This window comes from Nanorana parkeri, unplaced genomic scaffold, assembly GCF_000935625.1.
Source record: "Nanorana parkeri isolate BGI_ZX_2015 unplaced genomic scaffold, ASM93562v1 scaffold288, whole genome shotgun sequence".
NCBI classification, from domain to species: Eukaryota; Metazoa; Chordata; class Amphibia; order Anura; family Dicroglossidae; genus Nanorana; species Nanorana parkeri.
Genome location: NW_017306556.1, coordinates 1040551 through 1065787, shown reverse-complemented (window position 1 = coordinate 1065787; position 25237 = coordinate 1040551). Strand labels below are relative to the sequence as shown.

Sequence of the window (25237 nt, the reverse complement as noted above, 5' to 3'; positions counted from 1 at the left end):
CATAAATGTTTACATCATGTCAAATCTAATCATCAGTCTTATCACAAGAAATCAATATGAGATGTACTCTTTCTTGTGCAAAAAGCTGTGTTGTCTATAGACTCTCAGCTTATACTCAATAAAGTATACTTTTTATGAATTAAATGCATAACATTATTTTAAAATGTTTGCACATTTTTAATTGAACAAATTGAACTTAGTCATATATAAGACAGATCAAACCATTTGCAGAAAGCAGATTTTTTTTCATATGTTACCTACAGTACATGATCCTCCCCCCCTCCCAGTTTTTATAGCCAGCTGTAGTTGTGTATACATGCCGGATAGGCACACATGTTCAACTGAAATACATTAGGATCCAAACCAAGACTGCACATACAAAGAGTAAAATAATACCCCATGGCCTGAACCATGTTCTGAACCATGTTCACCATGGACATCAGAAAATTCAATAACATTTGATCTCACCAATTGATTGTGTTGTAGTGTTTTATAATAAGTTCCAGCAGTAAAAAGCTGCAGGAATTCCTGCACTTTGGGTGCCTTGATTTGCAATTTGCCATTTAAAACTTCAAACGGCATCTTTAAAAATGCAATGTATTCCCACTTGATAAAAAGCACATTAATGCAATGTGCATTTAACCCATGTTTCAGGTGGACATAATCTATCAGCATAAAATACATGACCTAGGCATAAGAAGTCATTTATTTTATAGCCTCTATGTTTGGCGGTTTGTTTCTCTTCTACACTACAATCTTTTTGGTTGTCTTTTTCACTAACATCATAAGCTGTTTTAGCAATTGTTACTTTATACTCAATACAACCCGCACATGTATTGTGATTGTTTGTATGCAACAAAAGAGAAGTCTTTTTAAGTGGTGAGCAAACGCCAGTTATATGAGTAGTTGTGATTACATTTTTTGACTTGTGAGGGAATTCATTTCTTGGAGGTACCAATACTGAATGGTTGACCCAAAGTACAAACTTCCAAGTTGGAGTTAGTATTTGAATAATAGAGTAATTCAAGCTCTGGGTCTCAGCAAAACTGTGAAAGGTCTATACATCTGGGTGCCTGCATTAGCACTCCTTTGCTACTTTTTAGTGTTTTAGAGCAGTACAGTGAATTTTAAATATCTACTAATATTACTAATAAGTGTTGAAATAACATTTCTGTATAGATTTCTCTATTGTCTAAAACTGTTTATTAGCTAATATTCACTTCATGATGAAAATGTGATTACATCCTCTAAAAATGATTGTGTGGTGTTTACATCAAATATAATTATTCTGAGTTTACCTGCTCAAAAGCTAGAACTCACAAGCAAAAAATAAACACTTACAATCTTGTTAAATGCACTAGTTTCTCAGTGGAAAAGTAGTCCTATCCAGAAAAAAAGCTTTTAAACAGAAAATTTGCTACATTATTTTCTTTAATTAGCTTCAAGAAAGCAGTGACAGGATGGTGAAGTAACTTAAGTCAGTGCTTCATTTACAACCAAAGAGGCATGTCAGAGGCAATGTAATGCTGTGTCTCTTAATGTATTATACTTTTTCTGTGAATTGTCATGTTTTTTTGAATTTTAACTGCTTTCCTTTTCAGCAATCATTTGTTCCAGTCTACAAAATGCATCCTATAGTTACCTGTGCATTTCAGATCATTTTTAACACGGAAATAAATACATTGGGCTATCGTTTATAATCTGTTTACACATGCTAGGATGTCAAAAGTATTTATATGCCTATACATGGACTTAATTATATAATGTGCCTTATTTATATTTTTCAGGGAAATCTTCAGAGCGGCAATCAATATTTAACCTCCCAGACCTTTGGCATCATTTCTTGGTAAGTTTTTAATATTGCATCTTAAACACAGTAGCAAATCTGCAGGAGTTGATCTAGTAAATCAGAAGAGGCTTTTCTCTTAGCAAAGTGCGTTTTAGTAAATAAGTTGAATCTGTGTTCTCTTTGAACACTTAATCATGTGGGAGGGGGGAAAAATATGATTTTTTTCTCACATGTAATTAGTTGATTAAAGTAAAAATTGTTTCAGCTTTTTAACTAAGCTATGTGAACTTTCACTTTGCTAAATGAACAGTCTCTAATCCTTTAGTAAATCATGTCCATTGCGATCTGTCTACCAAAAGAGAAGAGACTGTTCACTTAGAAAAATGAATGTTTTACAAACAAATGTTTACTGAGTTTAGTGAATAAGGTAAAGCATGTTTACTGAATGTAGTGAATAAGGTAAAGCATGTTTATTAAGCTTAGTATAATATAATAAGGTAAAATATGTGTATTGAGCTTAGTGAAAAGGTAAAGCTTTGTTCACATCAATCATAATTATATGCAAGGAAGAATCCGTCTTTTTTTAATTTTATTTCTCGTGCAAATGATCAGGTAGTCAAAATATTATGTATTTACATTCAGTTTGCATGGAACTGCTTAAGTGAATTAACTCAGAGTATTTTTGTCATTTCTTAAATGCTACATGTGTAGATAAAGATGTATTATTATACAGGATTTATATAGCGCCAACAGTTTGCGCAGCGCTTTACAATATAGGGCAGACATTACAATCACAATACAATTAAAGACAAGATGGTAAGGAGGGCCCTGCCCCTGAGGGCTTGCAATCTAAAAGGTATGCATTTTTCTAATTTCTTAAATGTTACATGATAAAGATATATGCAGAGTGTAGCATATGTGGAAAGACACATTGTTGTCTATAGGTGTATAAGATGTATGTGGATTCGGGACAAATTATATGTTTGGCCAGGTCAGGCCCACCAGCAGATGCACTTGTAGCATTATCTACAATGGCCATAGAATCCCTAGTTCCTAACACCAGCTATTTTAGCATAAGTCACATAATCGTTCTACATCTAGTGTGTCTTTGTGAGCATAGTTAAAACAGTTTTGTTCTTTGGGCTTGGATTTGCATATTCCACAAAGATAATGAGTTTCTTATCTTTTTAGAATATAGTCTGTATTTTGATCAAAGTCATTAAATGAATACTGAATTAGTAATTCTGATTGTTTTGCTAATGACTTGTATTAAAGATTTTGTTTAATGATCGCAACAGTAGGAAAGTTCATTTTTCTAATCATGCTGGCTCAGAGGCATTATTCAACCTCTCTCACTTGACCTACATATAATATCAATTATGTTTAATAGTAACACAGTATGCTGAATCGGATAGTTTTTGTACAGCCACCTGACGGTTTTTGATGAGGTGTCAAAATCTGCCCAGGTGTTCTGTTTTTTTACTTCTTATTTTAGGAAGCATCTATGTATGAAATTGCTATGCTTTTCAAATCAATCTAATGCAATTTATTTTCTGAAACTTTCTATAAGTTTGTATACCCTGTATAAAGTATGAAGTTAAAATAAAAGTATGACATTTAACTGTCATAATAAGCTGGTCACTGCCCCCAATGCCAATTACTACACAGGTATCGTTAAGAGGTGGAGCATTGTTTGGAAACCTACATGACAGAGATAGATTGCAGCCACAAGACTATGCATTTCTGGCAGTGTCAGTGACAAAGAAATGTGCTACTTTAGCTGACTTTGAGTCAGATCTTTAACCACTTGAGTCCTCAGGCTTTTCTAAATTCCCTCTCTAAATTCCCAGAGCATTTTTTGTGTGTGGATGTCTCAGTTCCATACATTATATCATTTAGGTTTCACAGTCTACCCTAACATTGGGGTCTATTCACGAAGCAGCCGAAGGATCTAGCCGTAGCTTCGGCCGATCCTTCGGCTAGCTTTGGCCCCAGGACCCCTTCGGTTCAGTAGAATGTGAATAGCCCGTACAGCTCCCGAACGTAGCCGAGCTGAAGCCGAAGCTGGTTGGCCGGCCGACAGCCTGCTTCTGACAGCTGGGCGTAGCCAGCCGTGATCTTACGGCTGGCTTCGGTCACTTGCAGAGAGATCAGCGTCCCTGGTTACCAGCTAACCAGGGACACTCATCTCCAGACAGCAAACTCTCCTGGGCGGCCAGGAGCGGGTAGAAAAATTTTTTTTTGCCATAGGAATGCATTGCTAGACTCCTATTGGATATTTCAATTTGCAATAGCCAATAGTAAACTAGCATTGCATCCACCCTCTGCTGCAGTTCTCCATCAGGTCCATCAGCAGAGGGCGGGTGCAATGCTAGTTTACTATTGGCTATTGCAAATTGAAATAGAAAATAGGAATCTAGCAATGCATTCCTATGGGCAAATTCTTTTTTTTCTATTCTGACACAGCTCCGTGTCAGAATAGAAAGGGTTGAGACAAAGAACCGTTAATCTTTATCTGTGCCCTCGGGTCATAATACAGTGCCTGGATTCTGTATATCATTCTTTGCCCCAGCCCAAAATGCTCCAAAGTACTGAACAAATAATTCCAATCCACTCTGTCGAAAGCTTTTTCGGCATCCGTGGAGAGCAACAATGAATTGTGCGTCCCTCTTCGTACAGAGTGGATTATAGAGATTGTACGCAGGACCCCGTCTCGAGTTTCTCTACCCGGGATAAAACCTGATTGGTCCGAATCTATTAATTGCGGGAGATATTGCTGCAGTCTAAACGCCAATATCTTTGCATACAGCTTGATGTCATTATTCAAAAGAGATATAGGTCTATAGCTGGCCGGGTTCGTAGGGTCCTTTCCCATTTTTGGGATCACTGTAATATGTGCCAATCTACTAATTGGGCTTTGTGTAGATTTCTTTTTATTTTGCTAAGTTGTTTAAAAGGCACAGTTGCATCGCTTCTCGGCCTTTTGGCTAAGATCAAGTGTAGTATCTGTTCTTATCAGTCAAAGATGCACAGGTAGCCAATTGCCTGTGTAATTGTCTGAGTACTGGAGGAGGCTGCGGACCCTGGGTTAACGACTCTTCGTTAATGGGTGCGCTTCTGCCAATATTAATGAACCCTCCTGAAAATCCAAAAGGGAGGTAATTAATTGTTCTAGAAATGTACCCTGATTTTGATTGGGGGCGTACACTGAGGCTAAGGTAACACATTTATTATCAATTAGCCCCTTAACGAAGAGGAATCTACCTTCTTTATCAGAGATAAAGTCCTTGAGCATAAAATGTATCCCTCTACTCAATCCAATAGCCACTCCCCGAGAAAGTTTACTATCCGAGTAACTATGAAACCACTGAGGAAAGTTATACGTATCCAATCCATTCTTAGAGTCCACTATTAGATGTGTCTCTTGAAGGAAGGCCACTTGGACCGATTCCCGTTTTAGTTCTCTGAGTATAGAATGTCGCTTCACTGGAGAGTTGAGCCCTTTCACATTATATGTCCCAAATTTTATAGATGCCATTGGATTGAGGCTAATGAAACATATCCCTCCAATATATCACTACCGGCCTGGGGGCGTAGGGAAGGGAAAGAGGAAAAGATAAAAAAAGAAAAAGGGAGGGGAGGAGGGAGTGGGGCAGGGAATAAAAATGGAGAAAAGGGGGGTGGGGTGGAGAATGGCATAAAGTCTCCTCCCATGACATTCAAAACCCATGACACACAAAACCAACTAAACATAGTCAACATGGACAGGACTTTATCTAGATCTTAAAAGCTCCCGTGGGATGGGCCCCCTCCCTAAGAGGAGGGGGAAAAAAACACCAAAAAAAAGAAAAACAAGAGAAAAACAAACAACTGCGAATACCTACATATGCTTATAAAAAAGAGACAAATAAGATATATCTAATGTCACACAATAATCGGGTGAGCAACCATGATATTATAATCCCTTATAGTTTTTAGCAGCAGTACTAAGTATTACGGAGGGAGTGGGAAACATGTCCTTCTAGCTACATTTAGACTAATTTATACAGGCTTATGTTTTTTTCCCTCCCTCCACCTGATTCCATCCATACTCCTTCAGGGGTGAGAGCACCGGAATGTCCTCCTTCCAATCTGGTATATCTGGCTTCTGCACCTCTAGCATAGAGCAAAATCTGTCCATATCTTCAGGGAACCTTAAAATTCCTGATTTCCCATTTTTGCGGGCTATCAGACATGATGGGAACCCCCAGCGGTATGGAATAGAATTGGCGCGCAAGGCCTCCAATATAGGGTGCAATATTCTTCTCCTTTGCAAAGTGTCTCGTGCCAAATCAGGGAAAATTTTTATAGGGTTCCCCTCATATATAATTGGTTCAGAGTTCCACAATCTTTTAATCAGTTCTTCCTTCTCTTCATAATAATGAAAGCGGCATATGATATCTCGTGATATGTCAGTGCTGTTAGCTCTCATATATGATATACCTGATGGACTCGATCCAACACCAGGGTTGCTATGGGATCTTTCCCCAGTATCTTATTAAAGATAGTCTGTAATGTTGTTGCCAGCTCGCTATCTCCTTTAGATTCTGGGATCCCTCGGACTCGGACATTATTTCTACACCCACAATTTTCTTGATCCTCTATACGGTACGCCATAGCGCGCAGGTTAGTTTGTAGAGCATTATTACTCTCCTGCAACTCCTTAATGGCTGTAGTGTGGTGGTCAAGACGGGCTTCTATGTCCTCCACTCTTATTAGCATGTGTGAGATATCTTCTCTGACTTTAGATAGCTCGCTTTTAATTGAGTTCTCCAATCTAGTAAACATCATTTCTACAGTCTTTTTGGTAGGCAAATCTTTCAATACCCCCATGGAAACATAATTTCCTCCTGTCACACTTTCTCCAGATAGCTCCGAGCAGGATGACGCTTCCTCACCTGGGGCTCCAGAGGTGTGAGTCTCTTTCTCCACATCTCAGGTAAACAGACCCCTGATATTCCACTTTTAAAATAGAAAAAGGGATTGAGAACACAGAGCCCTCAATCTCTCTTTCTGCAGCCCCTCTTATAAATTAACAGGAATCTTCTATACTGAGTGCTCCTGTTCATTCATAACTTGTGGGCATAGTATGTTTACCATGTCCACAATCATGAATGAACAGGAAGTGATGTAGATCACTACCCATTCATTCATAATTGAGGGCACAGTAAACATACTCTGTCCTCAATTATTTACAAACACTCAGCGATCACTGATCGCTGAGTGATTGTACCCGCTCTCCTTTCTGGATCGGCTGTCACAGGAGGCTGAGCGCACAGGAGGAGAGCTTGATCTTACAGCTGACTCCTCCCCTGCACTACCGGCTGGCCTCCTGTGAAATCTGACAGCTGTCACTACCCCAACACCGCCGCTCTCCTAATCTATCACAGGAGGTTGAGCGGGGAGGAGAGACCCGGGCTGCTCACATCACTCTCCTCCTCCTGCACCGCTTGGCCTCCTTTGACAGCTTGTCTCCTCCCCTCTGGGACACAGAGCAGCACCCAGCGGGGAGGAGAGAAATCACAGATGCAAAACTATTTCGACCAAAAAATTGCACTTTCGGCATTTTGCCAAAAGTGTCATTTTCGGCCGATATATTTCGGTGGCTGAAATGTATATGAAAAATGAGAAAGTAATAATTATTCACAGAGCCCAGGAAATAAAATCCTTTAGTGGATATCTAAAAATGAGGAAAAAACCTCTGACTGAAATTGCACCATGTGTTTTTCACCTTTTAGGTAGGGGTTTTATTCCAAAGAATAAAATCAGGCCCAGAATCCACTGGCTCTCCCTGGGCTGCTAGACCACTCCCCACAGTACCTTTTCCACTAGGCTCCGTTGTTCTAAGGACCACTTACATCATCATGTCTAATGCAGGTTCCACAGATCTGCATTAGATCTAAAAAGGATGCCAAGAGGCATTCCACCATCCGGAGCAGAGGGAAAAGATGAAAGAGTTGACCGCCGAGGGAGCAAGGAGCAAGTATGTAAGTGAATATGCTTTACTCCAGCCAAGATGTGATTTAAACTTCAAATGGCATCACAATCTTTACCTTGTCCAATCAAAGAACACCATTTGCTGACTTTGGGGTCACAGGAGTACATTAGTAAATTATTCAAAATGCTTTACTTTACTTCTCTTTTTTTAAGAACAAGTGAGCTGTGGAAGATGTGCCTCAAAAAAAAAGCAAACAGAGGGCAAAGGACTAGTCATTATTGTTGCCTATGGTTTACAGTGATCTGTCCTTATAGAAAGACATAGGACAGATGTGCGGATTGGGTTTCTCTCATTAACTTAAAGGAGAACTATGGGGTCAGTGTTTTTCCCCATAGTTCTCCTTAGGGTAACGGGAGGACACAAACTAGTGTCTTCCCGTTACCCTAAGCTCAGTATACCGCGAGCTACTGCTCGCGGTATACTGAGATGCCACAGCCGGAGCGGATCCCGACTTAGATGACGGGATCCGCCCAGCTGCGTGAGTGACAGCTGGCTCTGCCTATCTAGAGGCAGAGCCAGCTGTACCCGCCCCCTCCCCCGTCCGTTCCGCCAGTCAGCGCTGGCAGATCGGAGCGGGGAGAGGGGAATCCAGCCCCTCCCCCTGTCACGGCAGAGAGCCGTGACAGGATCGAGAGGCGAGTGAACCCGGTATGTGTTCGCTCACCTCCCGATCTACTGAGCCGACCTGTGACAGTCTCATTGTTACAGGTCGGCTAGAGCTATGAGGTGAGTGAAAAGCACTCACCTCATAGTTCTCCTTTAATTAACATACAATGCAGATGCTTGTTTAAAGCAGAACTCCAGGTTTCAGAAAAATTAACCCTTGCAGTGGGGCTACACCCACACTGCAAGGGTTAACTGCTTATTTTCTCTAGGGGCACAAAAAAATACTCACCTGATCCTTGTTGTTGCGAGGATGACTGCTCATCTCTCTCCTTCTCTGCACTGGCTGTGGTATGTCCCTTGGCATCCTCACATCTAATACAGGTGAATGGACTGTATTAGACGTGAAGATGTCAGTGGGGCTTGGGCTACCAGAGCCCAGGGAAGAAGAGGTTGTGGGGCCTGGCCTAGCAGCCAGACAGGATCGAGGATTGGGTGAGTATGTCTTTTTTATTTGAGCCCTTAGAAAAAAAAACAAGCAGTTAACCCTTGCAGTGTGAGGCTATCCCCACGGCAAAGGTTATTTTTTCTAAAAACCTGGAGTTCTTATTTAACCCTTTGTTAGGACAGGCAGTGATTACAATCTTCTTTTGCATATTATAATAAAAAGACCCAGCGCAGCACAGCTAGGTTTAACACAAATTCCTTACAGTTCCTCCCAATATTAAAAAGAAGGAGAAACCAAATAGAAATGTGAACCCTTTAGAAGAAAAGTAGAAACTCTAACCCAAGTAAAATCTATTTAAATGCAAGAAGCATTTTTTTAAAACTTTTTTTTAGCTTATGCCATGTGAATGGGAACATATTATAGCTGTTATCCCATTCTGGCTGTGAAAGTGGAAAATCAAATCTTATCTGATTTATAGGGATAGGGTTTAGGTCTAACATGGATCTGAGGCAAACCCAACCCATCTGATGTCTACAGACCCAATGAAATAATGCATAATTCTTCCACCATTACAACCAATTAACCATAATGCACTTTCAGGTCCTTTCACTATAAATTTCTGGGCTCTCAGCAGCCACATGCCAGTGTGTGTTGGTGTAGTTTAGGAAAAGGTGAAAGTCTGTGTGTAGGGAGATTTAGTTACTGCCATACAGTGCTATACTTTGCTACATTCTGCTACATTCATGTGGATTGCAATGTGGTAGACCACAGTACATATTTGTGTACTACCCTTTTTTCACAGTACAGAGACACAACAGTCCTTCTTTGGAATACATACATTTTTTAACTTCATCATAACGAATGTTTGTAAAGTTACGAAAATATAACCGCCACTAACGAAAATTTGTATTTCGTACGAATCCGAATCCGAATTGAGTTCAGTTACGAATTACGAAATACGAAATAACGGATATTCCGAAACGAAACGAAACAGAACACATTTTTTGACGGCGCACAAGTCTACTGAAATCAGACGTACATCGGCTTGCTTCAGCTGGCTTCGGAGTGCAGAAGGAGTTTGACTCAGCCAATCCAACATCTGGATCAGCTGAGCCGAACCTCCGGCAGCCTACTCGCTGCTGTTAGGCCTATTCTCATAGGAGCTGAACAGCAGTGAGTGAATAGCGGCATTCGGCTCGGCTGTTCTGTCCGGTACCTCTGTGGTATTGAGCAGAATAGAAAAACAGTAAAAAAAATGAAGGAAAAAAAAAGTAGAAAATGATTGGGCGGAGCTAGCAGTGACAGCTCACAAGGGGTTTCAGAGATTTAGCATATACCAGATCAAGCAGATAAGAGGCTCATTAAGGGACAGTGCTGAGCAGGATCAAGCTAACATGTGAACCTCACCTTAAGTTTTCAACATGCACCCTGCCATCTCCAGGAGCATCCTTCCCAATGCATGTGTTTCTCCTGCAGCTGCTTTGGCAGAATAACCTAATTTCCACAAATTACCCCCATATCCAGTTTCTCAATGCTAGCGTGGAAAAACTGCTTCCTTTTCAGCTGTTCCCATTGCAGCTTGTGGAATCAGCCCCCTTTTCTGATGGTATTGCCTGTTCTACACCACAGTGGCAGGTACAGTACCTACCTACCATTATAATGCCCGTAAGGACATTCTTGCCTCCATAAGCACATGTAATGTGCCTGTATGGCTGGACCATGCTGTCAGTGGCAGGGTCCACATGACCACAGACAAGTGGTCAAGCAAGCATGGGCAGGGATGCTACATTTTCTTCATGGCATACTGGGCCAATTTGCAGGTGACTGGGAAGGATGCTGGAGCTGGTTGTGCCATTCTGTGTGTGGTACATCGCTACAGTGCAGATACCTGTACCCCCTCCTCCTCACTGGCCTCATCCCCCAACTCCTCAGAACCAAAAGTCCCCCTCCCCCTAGCACCCCAGAGAATACTATTTTTTAACTCATTGTGGGAAGGGGTAAAGGGCGTACTAATATAACCTGTACCCATTCCCTTGGGTGGATACCTGGGGGCCTCCTTTTAGTAAAGGCTTCCAGGATTCTATAAGTACCCCATCACAAACTGTGGAAATGAGGCCCTTGTCCCCCAACATTGGGACAAGGTCCCCCAGTGTTGAAAGGCATGTGCCCTGGTGTGGAAAAAGGGAGCTCATTATCTCTGCACTCCCTTTCCTGACCACTCAAGCTGCATGCCTGGATAATGTCCTAAGAGGAATCCCAAGCAGTTTTTTACTTTTTTAAATGTATTTTTTAAAGGACTACATCATACTGTTTCATAACAGCACCTGCAGATTAAGGCAGCCCCCAAGCATGTTATGTAAAAAATGTGTGTATTTTCAATGCTGCCCCTTAAGGTGCAAGAAATTATCCTTTCTCCGCTGAACAGCATTTAAAAAAAACAAAATTAGTGTACATCTACCATGTGGCACCGCCTAACTACCCCTGTCCTTTTTGAACAATAGCTTGTCTATTTGCCTTAAAAAAAAAGTAGGATTCAGCTTCCATAGGCTTCAATGGGGTTCGCACTAAGTTTGGAGTTTGCAGACTTCCCACTAACTCGACTTGAAGGGAACCCAACTGGGTTCACTCATCTCTACCTAGCACATGCGCTCAACCTGATGGTGCAGCACTTAAGTTAAGTTAGTTAAGTACCCTGGCCTCCAGGAGGTCCCTCATCAGGCCAGAATAATTTGTGGATACTTAAGTTGGTCATACCATGCTAGTGTTCAGAAATGCAGCACCAACACAAACTGCCTGCCAGCTGCCTGATCTGTGACATCCTCACTCAATGGTGACCATGATGCAGAGGCAGCACCAACAGCAGTGAGTCAAATGCAGATGGAGGCAAAAAGAGGAATATGAGGAGGAGGCTTAGGGTGCTGGTGGTGAGGAAAAAAGATATTGGGCAGGCTTCCAGGGGGACTTTTCACCCCTCCCAAACCCCAGCAAATTGACATTACATCAAGTACAACTGTAATTTCTAAACCTTCTACCAAAGATCTTTCTAGTGTTGCACTGAAAGTATTAACTGTCTCATGGGTTATCATGCAGAACAAAAGGGAATTGTATTTATATTCACCTTATGTTCCTGGATAATCTGTCAAGCCATTTGTTCTCATCATGCTGAGCTATTATTTTTTTGTCATCTGGATGATTCTGGTCATGTTGCAAACTAGTCTGATGGAAATTCTTATTACCAAAGGGATCTGGGACCCTAAACAACACCTACATTAAATATGGTTGGAAAAAATAATTTGAAATGTTTTTTTTTTTGTAATGGGATTAAAGAGATGAAATTAAGATACATCTGTTCAAAGTTATAAAACATGTTTATAAAACAAGTTTTTTTTAAATATATAAATATATATTTTTTAATGAATACACTTCTGCGCAAAAGCCACTATACACCATTTCAATTTGATGCTGCCGTATTATATATCAACATATTGCATATTACACACATCCACTTACTAACAAATGTTTTCAATAATATACTCTCTTCAAACAACTTCCATCGTGGTCCACCTCTGTGCCTCAAAGTGCTATACCCTCAAATATCACTCACCTTCTGAAATGAACCTTATCTGTACAAATTAGGTCAAAACATATTTATACGATATGGGAAACACCCAAGGCTCTGTTCATCTCTCCCCTTCACGGCAATAGAACAAGTAGGATGACTCAAGATGAAAATATGTAGATCATCGTGCAAATAATAAAATGAAAGCTTTTATGAAAAAACTAATTAAAACCACATACATTCATAATGCACTATCTTGTGCACGAGAATATAAGCTTCTGTATATATCCAAGCATCCAATCTATGCAAAAGAACTTGCCTGGGACTCTAGTGCCACAAATCTCTTTTGACTAGGACCCTCTCAGTGTAATGATGTCACCTGTTTCCCCCTAAAAGCTACATCACTTGACTTCAACAGAAGTTCCTAAGGTAATGTGCAGGGCAGAGCCGGTGATGTCATTACACTAGGAGGGAACTTGACAAAGGAAATGTGTGGCACTAGAGTCCCCAGCAAGTTCTTTGTGAGTGCTGGAGTGACAGAGTGGGGGGGAATCCCTGCAGAGAATGGTGACTGAGAGTCTTCGCTCTCTGCAGGTAGGAGACCATGAGCTGAGCAATAAGCAATTACATGATCAGTCAGTTCTAGGTATATAGAGTCAGCGTGTGACAGCTGCAGTGTCCTGCGCGGGCTCCAAGTATTGGGTGCCAGGGTTCCACCCTGACTTAACTGGTTTGCCTTATTCTGGCTTGGCTGCCATTTTACCCACCTGTTATTTCTCCTTTGCCTGAGCAGACTCTGTAACCTTGCTCACTACTCCCAGGCTCCCCTTATGGCCAAACAGGAGACCATCATCTGAGAGAGCCAGATAGGAATTTCCTGTCTCTGAGTGATGATGTCACCCCACTCACTATATAAACCACTCAGTCCAGTCTGACCTTGTCCTTGCGTCATCTTACCTGCTAGTGCATTTTTGTACGACTGCCCACTCCGGCTCCTGGCCTTATGCTTGTCTGGTTTTCATTGTGGTCTGACATTGGGAATCATATATTTTACTTTCTCAGTACTTTACCTTTAAGGATTTGGTTTGGTTTTACAGACCATTACAATTATCTGTGACTCAAGCGATGTCTATAAAATATTACTGGCAGCAGACAGCCATGTGTGCTGGTTCCTCTGGGCACTGAAGAATACTTGAAAAACTTGCTTAGGCAGTCATCACCAACGCAACTTTCCCCTTATAATGTGGGTTGCCAATCAGTAATGGTCCCTCTTTTTAGCACAAATCCTGGGGTCTTTTCACAGGTACTGGAACATGAAAGAACCCATCCACTGAAAATTACTGAAGGCAGAGTCCTCAGCTTTCTCCTCTCAACAACATACAACTACTAGGGTTTGTTAGGGGTTGAAACCCACCCCTGGAAGCCCGCCCATATCCTCCTCTATCTCAGTGCCAGCACCACAACCATTCTTCTCCCCTTGTATACCTGTGCCTGTTGCAGCTTCACAAAGATGGAATCGGGATTAAGCTGGCCCCGGAAGTCCATCTGTTCCTCCATTTGTCGTGTTTTCAATACCTAGTCTATTACACCACATAATGTGTGCTACAACAGGAGCATTTCAGGAATAATGTTGCTGATGCATTCATTGTCATGCTCCATACTCTGGTTGCCTTCATGAGTTGTGACAGTAGAGCACACAAATCTTGAATTAGGAGCCACTAATGTTGTGAAAAAAACATATCTCTACTGAGTTTGGCCTCATGTCATACTTGCACAGGTATTCATTTACAGCCTTCTGGTACATGTGCAGGTGCTATAGCATGGTCTAGTTCTAATTCCACCGGGTGGGCATATAGCATATCAGGAATGTACGGTCAGGGGGAGTTGACTCTGAATTTCACCCATTTGAAGCAGGGTTTTATCACCTGAAATGGCTACATAGCCTTCTGGGCTGCCTCAGAATATCCTGAAAGGAGGGTACCTAACTAGGAACTACTGCATCATCAGGTTGAGGATGTGTACCAGGCAAGGCATGTGTGTGGACTTTCCCTGCTGAAGGATACATGGCAGGTTGGTGATGTTGTCACACAAAACCTTTACTGGCACAAGATGGCGTGGGGTTATCCACCTCTGGGCCTACCCCTGCAAAGCTGACACAATCTCTGTTCCAGTGTTGGTCCCTTCTCCCAATCATACAAGCATTAACTATGGCAGTGTATTTCCTGAGCCATTGTATAGTTTCTTGAGTGCTAATAGGGGACTGATGGTTCTGATCATGACTCACTGCAAAAGAGGGCATTGAGGAGGAGGGGGTGGAGGTGACTAATCTGTATCCATCATCGAGTTTCAGGACATAGGGTGGCACAACTAGCTCCAGCAGTGTGCCCCATATTGCATCCTTCTGTCCACCAGAAGAATTACCCAGTGGGCCCTACACAGATGTAACGTCCTTGCCCATGTGTGTTTGACCCTGCAGTTGACTGTGTGGTCTGGCAACATTGACACATTAGCTTCCACATGATGGTGGAGGACAGGGATGGTCTTCTGGGCAAGAAATGACAGACTTCACCAGCTGGAATGTAAACATTTGAAGAGCCAGCCATTTTGTCAAGCTGACATTGACATTCTGGGCATGGGGGTGGCTGGGAGCATATTTTGTTTTTACATTCCACCTCAATGATAAATCTGGAGATGGCAGGGTGGGATTCAGAGTGAGGTTGCAGCCAACACCTGCCCTTTCTTTGTGTGACCCCCATGCTGGTCCTTCTTCTTGCTGCAAGTACCATAATGTAAGCCTTTCATCCCCATTGTTGAGGCTGCAGATGGGGAAACGTTGGGGATGAGTAGTGTGACCCTTTTTGCTACCGACCACTACTATTCATGTCCTGCTTCCTCCAAGCACTGTAGTGAGCAATCATGTGTCACTTCAAACGGCCAATGGGATTACTACACTTGAAACACTGCTGGCAAGGGCTGCAATCGCTACAGTGCTGCCTACAGCACATTTGAAAAAAAGGCACAGCTGAGCAACAGGGAATGGACCAAGGACAATAGTGGTTTTCACCCATGGAGCAATGCCTTTTAGTGGAATAGGGAGGCTTCTCCCTTTACTGCTCTGAGAGCTTTCCCTTGATGGCATCTTGCCTCACTGATGTTGTGCCTCTCCCTCTCTTTCTTCCTCTACTAGCTCTGGCACTTAAGTACAGTTGGAGACCTCATCAACATCCCCACCATTCTAATTGCTGGAGCCAGTTTGACATCAAGTTCCAGTAACATCAGTGCCATTTTGGTTCTCCCTGCCTGTTGCCCCCTCCCTCTATGCACTTCCTCATTGCTCTCCTCCTCAACCTGAGATGCAATTAATTGCTGCACATCCTGCCTGAGCCAACGGCAGGATTAGCTGTGGATGAGTAGGAAGAACAGGGCACATTGCAGCTGTAGAAGACATAACTCTACTTTGTGCCCGTGCAAGATGAGGAGGATGTTGACACCACGCCACTTCCTCTGTGTGCTTTGGCTGTATAGCACACCCACTTTCAGAAAAAAAAGCCACACATGCCCTGCCTCTTGATGTGCCCAAAATAGCTGCTCTGGATCAACCTCTCCCTCTTCCTTTAGACCTCTAAAGGTGCTGTCAGCGAAACTCCCGCTCTGCGCATGCGCAGCGGAGAACAAACACGCGCAGGCGCAGCCGGGAACAAATATGCGCAGGCGCAGCTAAGAACAAACATGCGCAGGCGCAGCTGAGAACAAACACGCGCAGACGCAGCTGAGAACAAACACGCGCAGACGCAGCTGAGAACAAATACGCGCCAAGAGGCGCACAGGAAGTTACATCATAGATGAACTCACTACCCTATTTAAGCCCAGCTCAAACGCCCACTAGTTGCTGGTGTGTCTTGTCAGCTTGATCGTGTTCCTTGTCTCCCGTTTAGCCTTCTCCTGTATATACCTGATTCCCCTGGATTTGACCTGTTCCTGTGTAAACGACCATCCTTGCTTGCTGCCTGCCTTTTGACCTCGGACTGTTTTGGATATTCTTCGGCCTGCTCCCTACTTGTACTGAATTGGATTTCATGGCTTTTGACCCCGGCTTGTTGTGACCTCGATTACTGGACTTTCCTAAAGGACTCGTGCCTCTCCCTGTCTGCCTGGCCTTTGTCCTCAACCTCAAAGGTCACAAGACACGAGGTGCAAGAGAAGCCTCCTCTCACTTCGGCCTCCCTACCAGGTACGTGATAGGTGCCAATACACTGCACGATTCTCATACGAGAATAGTGGCAAATCCCACGATCGTACGAGAATCGTGCAGTGTAAATGAAGACGTGCAACCGTTTCTACTGTACGGTCGCACGTCTTTTGTCTAAGGAGCATGCTAGAAAACCAGCCGAAAATCTTATGATTTTCGGCTGGTTTGAATGATGCTTGGGAGACAAATGCCGAACGGGCCTGTGTGCGCATGTGCACACTGCCCGTTCAGCATTGCGGGCATTGGAAGCCCGCCCCTCACGGGGGCGGGCTTCCGATGATCGCAAGTACGGTCTGCCTGTCCAAGATAGGCAGATCGTACGTTTTTTTAAATTACTTTAAACCATCGCAAGACTGAGGTCTTGCGATGGTTGTAAAGTGTATGGCCACCTTTAGACATGGTGGAAATGGGTGGTTCCCTAGTTTTATTAACAACTATGGCAAGAGCTGGATGGGGGAAGTGGTGCTTTGCTGCAATTGATACGTTGGTGCATTGTGCTTTTGAGGTGTCACTGACAACTTAACACTGCTGCTGCTGACCTGGGAGGAAGAAAAATAAAAAGACCCTTACAAAATAAAACACAAAAAAATACCTCACAAAACAAACTTAAAATGAATTTTAAAAAAACCCAAGCACCCAAATGCTAAAAGCAAAATAAAAGCCTATTTTTTTTATTTTGTTCTATAAATTAACAAAAAATGGACGTTAAAGCAAACAGAAATAAAAAATGTCAACAAAACACCTCCAAATATGTTGACTCAAAATAGTAATGTTTCTACATTCATAAGTTGTCTATGCTGAACACATTTCATATGTATTTTTGCTGTGTCTACAACACTTGACTTTAATAAAGAAATATTGAAAATAAACGGCTCCAAATAAAACAAAAAAGGGTAACAGCAGCAGTTCATTGCAATATATCACTGTATATAGCACTATATACTGTAGCTCTGTGGTAGAATACTAGCACAGTAGAATATCACAAAACTCTCTCGGCCTAAAAGCACAGACAACTGTCCCTCACTACTAACTCCATCACACTGTTAAAGGGCACATGAGAGAGCAGGTTTTTACAGGGTGGGGGCTGGGACTTTCACCAAAGATATCATTAGCCAAAGTATTGCACCTGATCAGAGGTCTCAGGGCACAGCATTGCATTATTGGACGTGTCACCCAGTGCGCCCGCTGAATGTCACTGAAATTTTATATTTTGGTAAAGCTCAAAGGGAAGGTTTGGATTTTACTTAGGACAGCTATTGGTGCTTCATTTGGATGCACACATGAAAAAAAAAAAAAACAGTTCATGTAAATTGTTAGAATAACAATATAGATAAGATCAGGGTTGGTGAGGAAACAGATTAGTACCATGACAACTTATTTTCAGGTTTATGATTGCTAAAATTCTGAATGACATTGCATTTGCTTACTTGTGCATAGTACACAAATGTCATTAAAAAAAAAAACAGACTGCATTGTTGGATTGTTACAAAGTTGGCCGAAATCTGTGAAAGGAAATATTCTATTATTCTTTTTATTATGTGTATATATATATATATTTAATTTGTTATCATGGGAGGTCTGCTGCTGGTCAGTGTAGTCAGCAGTGCAGCAACAGATCACTATAGGAGGGATCTGCTGCTGCAGGTAGAGCGCTCTACCTCCTATAGAGCACTATGCAGCAAAAACAGAAACCTTCTTTTAGCTCCAGGGCTTAATTCTGGGTGCTGGCTGTCACTAGTAGTTCCAGCCTACATTCAGTCTGGGACCTGACAGATCTGTTTTAAAATGACACTGAGACAAATAGCCACTGTCCCTGTGACATTTTAAAATGCCACTTTTGACTCAAGTGGTTAACATTTGTATAAAAGCCTTTGTAAATGAGCTTAGGGCTTGTGTTGATGTCATCAGTTTGATGGCAGTTTGAGATTATTCAGAATGTATTGACAGGTGCATTTGACATGCAGTTGTCCTCCTTCTCACTGGCATTTGACCTACTTTCGAGAAGGTTTTGCTTTCCCATAGGCTTGTTTGAGATTGAAAGACCGATCTGAAGTGAACAAAAACCTGATGTCAAAAGCCTTAAGGGTGTCCTTGAAAAAAGCCCTTACTGTGATGAATGCAGGGCCTTTGGGGTGTTCCAGCTGTGCGGCCGCACAGAGCGCCGTGGCAACAAGGGCGCCAGGCGGCCAAGACAGCTCGTCCTCGGGGTGGCACAGCCTCTGGCTTCTCTCCTCCTCACTGCTCGGCCATCCGACATGACACCGCTACCTCCTCCGCATCCCCCCTTCAGCGCTGTCCTCAGAACCCCGCTGCCTTAATGGGCTGAGGCAGTGGGGTTCCGAGGAGCAACTGTCCGCTGAAGCCTGTGGGGGGCGCAGGAGGGAGCACTGACTGCTGTCAGGATGGCTGAGCGAGGAGGAGATGGAGTTGCTGTCATCCTGTCAGTTTCAGGATGACAGCGGCTCTGTACGTGGCCGAGCAGAGGATCAGTAAATATCTGTGATATTACCGATCCTCTGTGAGAAGGACAAACACTGGAGTGATCATCTGATCACTCCAATGTTTGTAAATAACTGGGGACACATAGTACTATGTTTCCCTAGTTATGAATGAACAGGATGTGATTTACATCACTTCCTGTTCATTCATGAGTAGCATGAGTATTACTCATTACAGAGGCTTTTCCCCATTCATAATCTGGTGATAGTAAATTTTTTACTATCACCAGTTTCTGAATGAATGGGAAGCCTCTGTACTGAGTGCTTTCCATTCATTTAGAACAGAGGCTGCAGAAAAAGAAATTGAGGACTTTGTGTCCTCAATTTCTTTTCTATTTTAAAAGGTAAATGTCAGGGGTCTGTTTAGACCCCTGATGTTTCCCCAAAGCCCCCCCACAGTAAAAAAAATATAAAAAATAATAAACATTTTTTTAAATTATTTTAAAAAAGTGAACATATTATTAGACAAGTGCAAAGACTAAAAATTCATTTCAGATGAAATGAATGAAAACTAAAAAAAGTTTTCATTCGTTTCATCAAACAAAACAAATTTCTATGCTATTTTGGATTCAGCCAATGGCATGTTCTGGAGGTAGGCCACATGACGTCATATGACACCACACTTGTTGGGCGCCGCCATCTTGGTGTATACCTAAGTATACACCAAGATGGTGGCGCCTATAACGGTGTGTGACGTCACCTGACATCATGCTCACCCGCCTCCAAGATGGTGGCACGCATTGGCAGAATGCGCCCGTGGACAACATGGCTGCCGCACATTCACAAACAAATTATAATGTGCCCGAATAAATTTTTCGTATATTCGGACATATAGTAATTCATTCATTTAACATGTAGTCTAGGTTTTGTGTTCCTTTTTTTATTTTTACTTTTCTAGATGCACTTACATTTCTAGAACACTTATATTGTGCCTACAAGTTTAATACCTTTGAATAAAAGTTTTATTTTTATCATACTTTTTAATATGTTTCTTTGGGGCTTAACAAAATGGGAGTCTTAAAATTGTGCAGATATTGGAGAAATGGGTGTGGCCACTGAGGGTGTGGTTACTGTGGGGTGTGGTCACTGAGGAGCACTGTAAAGCTTTCTCGCAGAGGGCACCTAAAGGCCTAAGGCCGGCCCTGGATGAATGTATAGGCCAATGGTGGCAAACCTTGGCACTCCAGCTGTTTTGGACTTACAAGTCCCATGAGGCATTGCAAGGCTCTGACAGCCACATACATAACTCCCAGAGGCAGATTCATGTTGGGGTTTGTAGTTTTGGCACAGCTGGAGTGCCAAGGTTCGCCACCACTGGTATAGGCTGTCACTACCAACCTCCTTTTAAAATACTTATTTCCTGGCTCACACTGGCAGCACTGCATTCTGAGTCACTGACCTGGAACAAGCATTATGCAAGAGATGTTAGTACAGGTTTGTGTTAACCACTTGCATCCCCATGTCTTTTTCTTTTTGAATCCCAGAGCATTCTTTTTTGTTTTGGCAATGTCACAGTTCCACATGGTATATCTTTTTGTTGTCTAACCTAACATATGCATATTTTTTTTATGACAGATAGGGGTTGAATTTGGTAGCAAATTTGGACACATTTTTATTGCCTTCATTTTTATTGGGAATAAATAGTAAAAAACACAATAAAATGCATTTTCCTATAATTTTCCCAATGCAGCATTCATGTAATTTGTTCACCCTCATATATTTTCCCCAATATATAATGAACAAAGTCTGCTGATTAAAGTATCACAGTGTGACTTTTATGTAATGTAACAGAATGGTAAATATCAAAGTGAAGGCATAGGGTTTACTTTTAGGACAGGTTTATTATTATTTTTTTATTATCTAAGACCAATAAGACTTGCTAGGGTAAGAATAAAAAAGTTATATATGAAGTAAAAATTTTCCCAAGGTAATGCATTTAGAAAATAATAATGATTTATAAAATGTGTTAAAAAATATATTGTGTAGTGTAAAAATACAACACAAAGGAGAAATAAGTAGCCTTTGCTTTATTCATCACTTATTACCATTACTCACCATTCTGCGCTCAAGTCTTATATACAAAGTCAAACATAATGTCTTACTGTTTTTCCCTTACATACTGCACGTATCAAGGACATGAAAATTGGAAATGGCTTAGCTGTTCTCAATTCAACCAAGCAATTCCTTGCAATTATATGCCACTATGGTGATTTGTACTGCTACCTTCAGGATGTGAAATCAAAGCTAACAGCTTGAAACATTGCAGCTGATCAGTCATTCGTCTGCTGAAAGAAAGCTCTGTTGCCATTCCATTTGTACTTTTGCAAACTTTGTAGAAAGCTTCTAAAATATAAGATCTAAAAAGATTTCACAAATACAGTTTATTTGCCTCTGTTCATTATGATTTATGTCTTCCAACAGCAGAATCTGAACGGTAATTGCATATTTATGATGCATAGTTTTAATGTACTGGATGTCAGGTTAACTATTTTTCTATGTTGTATTAAGGTGGATGGACTTCATTTCATTTTATATGATATACAGTCTATATATATTAACTAACTGAACTTTACATACACAAATTTACACACACATGCTTGTTAAAAATGCCCATTAAAGGCTGAATACACAATTGGAACATGCAACATCTGTAAAGAAGCCTTTTTTTACCATGGCCAAGCAAACTTTGACAGGAGAATGAGCAGAGCATGGTCTCTCAAAATTTCCATTTAAAACATTCTTTTAACATCCCATATTAACAGAAAAATTTGGAACAATATTCTTTTTTCCACTTAAAAAGAATGTATATGTGTTTTCAGCTAGCACAAGTTATGCATTACTACAGTGTTTACTTTAAGACTTACATATTGTCAACACTTATGTTGTTGTTGAACGTTGGCTTTTGCATTTGCACAAAGTGCTGCTCAAATGCATGTGTTGAAATGAATTACATAGTGAAAAGCTGCATTGAAACTGTTTTACCTGCAGTGCAAATGCATCTCAATAGGATCTGCTGTTTCCTAAGAAATGCAATGCAAAGCAGGTAAAATTCCACCTCAGACATACTGTATATTTGAAGCATGGAATGGTGTAGGAAAATCCTCATCTATACAAGCTCCTAACAATAAGCAATGTCCACATATTTACTAGCGCCACATCCAGTAATGTAATTATGTTGAATTACACATTAAAAAGAATGACCCATCTTTAAAAACCTTCCTAAGTGCTAAAAGCAGCAGCAGTAATCTCATGGCATCTCAGGGAAGACATTTTCCGCACCTGAAATGATGTGCATGGTCACATGTCCTAGTCACATGTGCCAGAGTTCCAGGAAGTAACGGGAGATCTATTAACCACCCTTAGTTAAAATGGCCACTGTCAGAAGACTGAGGAAGAAAAGAGAAATAATGTATGCAATAAGGTATGCAAAGAATAAGAAGCCCGCAATCATCTAGAAGTATGTGTTTGTAGATTGTCATTACTAAATATTTCTAAAGGTGCCTTTGTTGTTATTTTGAAGATATTGGTAAAGGTCCGCTTTAAAGCAGACAGGGAGGTCTGATGCATATACTGTAGAAAACAACAGACACACAGAGCACCTTGGTCATATTACTTTATTTAAAATGGTAATTCATTTATCTGCTTTAAACCATCCACAAACAAACATGCAAACAAAGCATATCTCATCTGCATCAATCCGAGTTTGGTAACACTACAAGGCCAATGTGCTCAGTCTACTCTCAGTCTGTTTTGTCTAATTTAAACATAAATAATCTAAATTGAAATTCGAGCAGTGTGTGGTTAGCATATTTTATTTCCATCAAATTTATTTTCTGGTAAATACCTCACTATGGTCACTAGATAGAGCAGAGGAGCAGAGGAAAAAAGCATCAATTGCATTGGTAAGTGTCCCCCATGGCAGTGGCCAATTACCCATGCAGTTTTTAAACTAATGGTGTTATTCACTTAGCTGCCGAAGTAGCCGAGTGAATAACCGAACCGCAGTGAAGGGAGCCGAACGCTGTTGGGCTATTCACTACAGACTTGTACGGCTGATTTCAGCTGTACATTGGCTAAAATCAGCCATACATCGGCTGCCTTCGGTCAGCCAAACATGCTCTGCAGACTCCAGATGTTGGATCGGCTGAGCCAAAGCTCCGGCAGCTCACTTGCTGTCGCTCGCTCCTATTTTCATAGGGGCCGAATGACAGTGAATTATTATTTTTTTCAAATGTAAACAATAGGAAAATTAAAAAAAAGATATTTTAAAGAAAATAAAAAAACAAAATTAAAAATAATAATAAAAAAAGGACGCACGCCGACCCGACCACACACTACGAACTCCAGCCGGCAAAATATAAACAATTGGGTGGAGCTAGCAGTGACATCACTGTTAGCTCCGCCCAACTGTTTTCTAGGGGACGGCACCTGCCAGAGTCTTCTAGCAGGTCCCGTGCAATAAATAAAATCTGGGCGTCACAGCCAGCTCCATCCAGTTGTTATTGTTTAATGACAGATCAGTGTCCCCAGGTCATTTAGGGATGCCGATCTGTCATTACAACTGGGCGGAGCGAGCTGTGAGATCACGGCTGGCTCCGCCCAGCTGTCATTTGCGTGGAGATTGGTCGGCTTCGGCCGACCTTTCTCCACGCTTCGCCTGTCACTATGGCTCAACAGAGCCGAAGCATATGGATTCAGCTTGGCAGCCTTCAACTGCTGTACATGCTATAGTGAATAGCCCATACAGCAGCCCTTCAGTTCGACTGAACCGAAGGGCTCCGGCGGCCGAACTGAGCCGAAGGATCAGCAGAAGCTACAGCTGGATCCTTCGGGTCATATGTGAATAACCCTCTAAAACTTGCAAATAAGCCTTAAAAAAGGCCAGAAAAGAGACAAGATTAAGATCTTCTAGGTTTGCTTATCCCTAATGGTAAGGTCAGTATGTGTGATTTGGAAGAGATATGTAAATTCATGTAAGCAGGCACCTTTATAGCACACATATTCCCTAATGCAATATATATTTATATAAGCCACTCCACACTGCAAACGGGGATTGCAACGCATACATTTATCAAGGATGTACACACTATACCAGATCAATTAATTTGTTCAAACATGCAACACGTGTGACTAAAGTCCTCATAGTGATTTGTCATTGATCATGTGCAGAGCTATATAGCACAATCATTGTGAAGCACTATAAAGCAGGAAGCAAAGCCTTTACAACCTATGTTATGAGTAAATATGACTGCCCCCATTTTCCAAAAGATCATATCCTAGTGCATTGTTTTTTGGCAATATCCTGTAAGTAACACAATGTTAGCATTTTCATTTGTTTGTACTGTAGATACTGTTAATTTTTTTTAAATATTTTCTTAAATCACTGCTATCATGTTAATATGTGATATCTTCTGTACTTTGTCACTAGTCTGTACATTTTGCCACTACCTGTTGGTGCATTTTTACACTGGGAAAAAGGCAAAAAAATGTCATATATTTATTCCTAAACAAGCTGTGTATTTCAATTTTTAATACAGAGTTAGCAACATCCTTTGACAGCTATTTAGAAGTACAGTTTACAGCAAGATCATATTTACAATAGGAATTAGTACTTGCCAAGTACATTAGGATTCAATGTCTTGCTCTGCTTAAAAAGAAGATAACTTTTTAGGAATCATTTCTTTTAATTGCTTTTTAAGTGCAAATGCAAGCTTTAAGGATATTTTATGTGGGAGAACAAGGTTTCCTCAGGACTGATAGCAAATGCTCCTCATTTCCCTAGGGAAATCAGAATAACAACATAAAAAGATTTTTTCAAACATAATCTATTATAATTTATGATTAGAAATGCATAATGATGTAGTACAATTCTGCTTGTTAACAAAAGCTTCTGCAGATACCTGTAGAATAACAAACTAGAAACACTCTATACACAGGATAAATTGGAAGGATGTACATTTGCTTTGCCAAATCAGTTGTATGATACAGATAACAGATGTGGATTAAATTGCATGCTATCTTGGGTATCTGATATGTTACAGTTGCCTTAATTAC

General features: G+C 41.3%; 1 long non-coding RNA gene across 1 annotated transcript in view; it reads left to right on the top strand.

Moving 5' to 3' along the window:
• The first annotated feature begins 1786 nt into the window (after positions 1 to 1786).
• The window catches only part of LOC108787859, a 131128-nt gene continuing 107677 nt past the window's right edge, over positions 1787 to 25237 (top strand). Inside the window, exon 1 of the long non-coding RNA XR_001941297.1 lies at positions 1787 to 1846. This is a non-coding gene — a long non-coding RNA (uncharacterized LOC108787859). The remainder of the gene's footprint in view (positions 1847 to 25237) is intronic.